Raw genomic sequence first — 6,000 nt, 5'->3', positions numbered from 1 at the left:
ATACTTCATTCAATGTTGTTTTCATTGTGCTCAAATATGAATCATAGTTAGTATTACAAACAGTACCTCCACTTTTAACTTTAATGTAACACTTGTAGGATATCGTAATATTACAATTACTCCATCCTACTAGGAGGGTATCGTTTTTAAAAAAGCACACAATTCCCTTTTGTGTAACAGGTAAAAATAATGCTATTTTGTCTTGTGATCTCACAGTTCCTGTGTCGAAAAGTAAATTCTCCCAAGTCTCATTTATCCCCAAAGGGACAGCAGACATTATCAGTCCTCCATATGCTGTTGGTATAGCTGTACAAACTCAGCAATTTGAAATGTTCATAGTCTCTGCATACACACGTTTCATGGCCAGGTATGTGTTAAAATTTGGATGCCAGTCTATAGACGTTTCATCACGCCTTCGCACTTTCACTTGTGTGGTTGCATGTAGGATGAACCACAGCAAGAGGAAAATTGTCACAATTACAGTTAATAAATGTACACACAACAAAATGATTATGCAACATCTCTGGGGTTGATCTAAACTTCTATTTGCTTTGTTTTTGGCCATCTCAGTCTGGTTGTGTATCAGTCTCAAAGTTTTTATCAAGTTGAAAGTTCGTTACCGGTTTACAATGCGTCAAATGAACCCAGGACGTCCTCTCAGCTACTCTGACTGCAGTAGGCGTTGCCAACAGAACCTGGTATGGACCTTCCCACTTTGGACTCGCCCAGTTTTTCCTTTTCATCACTTTCAGCCAAACCCATGACCCTGGGGCCAAGACTGCTTCCACCAGTCTGGTCTGTTCCTTATCTGAAAAAGAGTTAAACTGCAAAACAGATTTATTCCTTCACAATTTCTTCATATATTCTGCTAACGAACTGTCAGCCTCCTGCTCTGCAGGCATGAGAGCTTTCCACTGAGGCACATAATATGCTGTCCCAAAAAACATTTCAAAGGGAGTCAAACCCTTTACATTTGGAACCATTCTCATACTCAGCAGTGCTAAAGGCAGACAGTATATCCAATTCTTTTGGGTCTCCTCTACTAGCTTCCTAAGTTTACTTTTTAGGGTACCATTGTACCTTTCCACCAGTCCTGCTGACTGTGGGTGGTAGGCACAATGGTTCTTTAAGGAGATATCAAAAAATCTCCCAAGCTGGTGGATTGTCTGGTTCACAAAATGTATGCTGTTGTCACTATAAATCCTTTCCGGAATGCGAAATCTAGGGATTACTTCTTTTATCAGGGCTTTTGCCACTGTTGCTGAATCCGGGTTTTTGGTTGGAAAAGCTTCTACCCATTTAGAAAACATGTCTACAATAACTAAACAAAACTTCTTCCCTTCACATTTATTCAATTCTATGAAATCCATACAAATAGTATGGAACGGGTATGGTGGTATAGGAAAACTTCCTTGCTTGGTTTTAAATGCTCCTTGTGCATGGTGCTTGTTACAAGTATGACAAGCTGCACAAATTTTTTTTGTATAGTTTATGTATCCATATGTTTGGAATATTCGATTTACTAACTGTACCATCCCCCCTGTTGAGACATGGCTCTGCCCATGGCTCAACAAAGCTGCATATCTAAATAAATTAGATGGCAATATTGTTTTTTTCTCTTTGGAAATGTACAGTCCATTCTCAAGAATTGCACCTCGTTTTACCCATTTTTGTTTTTCTGCTTTGGTAGTAAGCGTCTGCATTGTTTTTAACATGTCTAAATCTAAAATCTCAGAGGGTTGTAATTCCTCGTTCAAAAATAAAGTTTCTGAGTCTGAGGCTGCTTGCTTTGCAGCTGCATCAGCTCGTGCATTGCCTTTTGAAATCTTATCCTGTTGTTTTGCATGAGCTACACATTTACAAATAGCTACTTTGGTAGGTAACTGAATAGATTCTAATAGCTCCAAAATAAATTGCGCATGATTAATAGGTTTTCCACTGGATGTTATCATTCCTCTATTTTCCATTGTTGTGCAAATACATGTACTGTAGAAAAAGCATACTGACTATCAGTATATATGTTCACACACTTGTTTTTTGCTAAAGTACATGCTCTCGTCAAAGCTATTAATTCCGCTGCTTGTGCAGATAAGTTGTGTGGTAAGGATTGAGCTTCTAAAATTTCAGTGTCTGTAACTACTGCATATCCCACCAGATTCTTCCCTGTAGGACCCCTTCTGCATGAGCCGTCCACGTAATATGTCACCTCGGCATTATCCAAGGTCATATCTGTAAGATCTTGTCTAGGTAAAGCTAATTGTTCAATTTCCTGCAGGCAGCTGTGTGGTGTGCCCTCCGCAGGAGTTGGAAGTAATGTTGATGGATTCAATGTCGTACACCGTTCAATTGTCATATGAGGTTGGCTCAGCAGTATAGTCATACATGAAAGATGTCTAGCAGGAGAAAGGTATGCCATTTTCTCTTGCAGTAAAATTATTGCAACTGCATGAGGCACTCTCAATGTGAGAGGGTGGAATAACACCACTGAGGCCGAAGCCTGCACTGCCATTGCGGCTGCAACTACTGCTTGTACACAGTGAGGCAAAGATCACGCCACTGGGTCTAACTGTGATGAATAGTAGGCTATGGGGCGTTGCTTGTCCCCATGTTGTTGCGTCAATACTGATGTCCTATACCCTTGCTTACAATCTACGGTCTGAAAGAATCATTTGTGATAATTTGGAAGTCCTAAAACTAATGAAGAAGCTATCAACTGCTTCAACCTGCAGAAAGCCGTTTCTGCTTCAGTTGTCCATTGCAAGAAATCTTGTGCTGCCATTGGTGTCTTATATATCAAATCAGTCAGTGGAGAAGATTCTAAAGCATAATTTGGTATCCAGCTCCGACAAAAATTAGTTGTACCTAAGAAAGACATCATTTCTTTTTTGGTTGTTGGTTTGGGTGCTTGCAAAATCGCTGTTTTTCTTTCCTCATCTAGTATTCTACCTTCATTGGATATTACATATCCCAAGTATCTAACTTGTTTTCTCCAAAGTTGTAACTTACTTTTGTGTCCTTGTATTGCTAAAAATTTCAATAATGCTACAGTATCCTCCCTGCACTGCTGCTGGGTGAGGGCTGCTAGCAAGATGTCATCTACATAAAGTAGAATTTGACTACCTCCCGGTGGGGTAAATCCTGCCAGGTTGCTAGCCATTTCTTGTGCAAAAATTGTTGGGCTCTCACAATATCCCTGTGGTAGTCGAGTATATGTATACCTTTTACCCTGAAATGTAAATGCAAACCAATATTGACTATCAGGATGTATAGGTATTGAAAAGAAATCATTGCTAATATCTACCACAGATAAATACTTCTGTTGCGGTTCTAAATCATTTAACAAGGTATGTGGGTCTGGCACCGTAGGTGCTCTAGGTATTACTGCATTATTTACAGCTTGTAAATCTTGTACCATCTGCCATTCCCCGTTTGCTTTTTTAACAGGAAATAGGGGTGTATTACATGGTGAATCAGGAGATTCTACCAATACTCCTTCTTTGAGTAAAGCTGCTATTATAGGCTTAATTCCTATTTCTGCAGCATTTCTCAAAGGGTATTGTCTTTTCTGTGGTCTAAAAGCTGACTTTGGGGTAATTGTAACTGGTCCTGCTGTTCGAATAAGTCCTACATCTGACTTGCCTGTTGACCAAAGAGTTGTTGGAATTTCACATAAGGCCTTTTCTTCTTCTTCTAATAAAAATGCTAATCAGCTGTCCTCGCTAGATTGCAAGTGTACAGCTGGATGTGTCTGTGTCAAGCAATGCAGTTTTTGTTTTTGTATCCCTTGTTCTGACAGTTCTAAATCAGTCTGTTTCTCCCATCTTGTTACTTTTTCTCCTAAATCTGCCCATTTAACACTTTTATTCTTTGTCAAGCTGATATGTGGCAACTGATTTGATTTATACAATGCAAGGAATTCTTGAGGTAATGAACAGCTAACTACACTGTTCCCTTCAGTATCCCAGTACAAAGTACGCAAAACCAATCTAGTTGCACGATTTCTGAACAATTCTTGCTCATATTCTCTATCAGGTCCTGGTGTGGTACAGTAGTATAGAGTACAGTGTAACAAATGCTGTCTATCAGTGTCAAGGGAGGGGGCTTTACTGATGGCTACGTTCATCAGTTCCTTGGTTACTGCCCCTGGACCAGTCGTGACTAGGTCCTGGCTGTACCAATAAAAGGTTTCACCCTCCGATCGCACTACAAAGGTATCCATTTGTCTCTGTGCCTCCATACCTTGTACAGTTGGAACTACTGCTATGCCAAATATCTGCATAAGATCCCTGCCCAATAGGTTTACTGGACACTTTGCAGACACAACTATTTTACTTCTCTGGGTCATACCTGAAACAGGGTCAGTTATTGCTCTATCATGGCAAAGTGGTTCCCTGTATAGCTGTCCATTTGCAGCTTTTACTAGTATATAATCAGGTGATTCTGAATGTTCTGGTAACTTGGAGGGGTGTATCAAAGTCCGTGACGCTCCTGAGTCACACAGGAATTTGACTTCCCTTCCCTCTCCAGAAATGTCACTTCTGGTTTTGTATCTGCTAGGTAGAGCTCCAGGCTAAACAATGTTAAATCTAAAATTTCATTTCCATTTTCGTCTAAGTCAATTTGTACTTCCTCTGTCCCTTCTACTACATTTACATTTGCTTTCTGTGTATTAACTTTTCCTGATGATTTCTGACTTTCACTTGATGTATCCTCACTATCATATAGTCAGTCCTCATCTCCTTTATCTTCCGTCGTTTGCTTTCTTATTTTGTTTACAGTCCCTAGCTAGATGCCCTTTCTTTCCACACTTGAAGCATTCACCTCTCTTTTTCCTTTCTTCAAAATCTTCTGATCGTTTAGCAAACTGTATGTTTCCCTGGGCATTCTTTTTCTTGCCCTTTTTACCTGACTGTAGTACAAATACTTCAGCTCCGTCTTCAGCAGTGAAGACTTGCGCCTTCTTTTTCTTTTTGCTATTAAAATGTCTCTCAGCATGTCTAGCGTATTCGAGTAAGGCTTGTAGCCTCCCTGTTCGATGATCTATCATATGCTTCGTAATGAAGCTACTAATAGGTGCAATGCAACCTTTCAAAAATGCATTTTTTAATTGTTGTTCATATGGGGAAATCATTCGTTTGGTTCTCAGGAACCGACATACCGCTATGATTATTAAAACATTCTAATAATCTAGCATAATATCCATCTATTGTCTCATTTTCCTGTTGTATGCATTGATTAATGCAAGTCCAGTCTGCTCTAGGTTTCCATTTCTCAGAGATTCGGTCTGTCAGACCTTTTACTCTGTTGTCTAATTCTGCGTCACTATGTGGGAGTGGCCTAAGTTCTGCATTACGAGGATTCCAGGTGCCACAAATCATGTGCCAATCTGGACCTATAATTTGTCTTACTACTTTTTCTACTTCTTCCCCATTCAAGTGGTAACTTAACCTCATGCCTTGTAAATCTTCTAAAAATTTCGTAAAATTAACTTTCGGATGGGGGATTCTCTCAGCAGCCTTCCGGATGTCTTCCGGTGTCCATGGTCTATATACTAAGAGTGTTGGGTCTTGCCCTTCCTGTCCTGCCTGAGGATTTGGAACTTCTATAAGTGGGCATATTTCTTCCTCACTCTCATCCTGTAGATTTCTCTCTATTTGGTATGATTCTGTGTCCCTATATGTTTTACGTGTTCGAGACCTAGTCTCAATAGGATCTCTAACAAATGATTGTGGTCTTACTGAAACTTCAGGATAATGCAGAGGTGGACCAGCCTGTCCACTCACTTCATATCCTGAAAAGGGTAAGAGACGGGGCAAGGGAGGAGGAGGAGGAGCTGTAGCTATTACCAAGTTATTATCCTCTTTGTCTAAAAATAATGTTTTTGAATTTTTAAGCTTCTGTTCCCTACGATTTGCTTCCTCAATCCACCTGTGTGCTTGAGGTATGCCTAGTTTGGCGTTGCTTTTTTGCCTGACCTCCTGCATCAGATTTAAGCTGTTT

The sequence above is a fragment of the Protopterus annectens genome, chromosome 2.part0 (assembly GCF_019279795.1).
Source record: "Protopterus annectens isolate FY-2018-M chromosome 2.part0, PAN1.0, whole genome shotgun sequence".
NCBI lineage: Eukaryota > Metazoa > Chordata > Ceratodontiformes > Protopteridae > Protopterus > Protopterus annectens.
The sequence above is the reverse complement of the archived record's forward strand: the minus strand, read 5'-3'. Positions refer to the sequence as shown.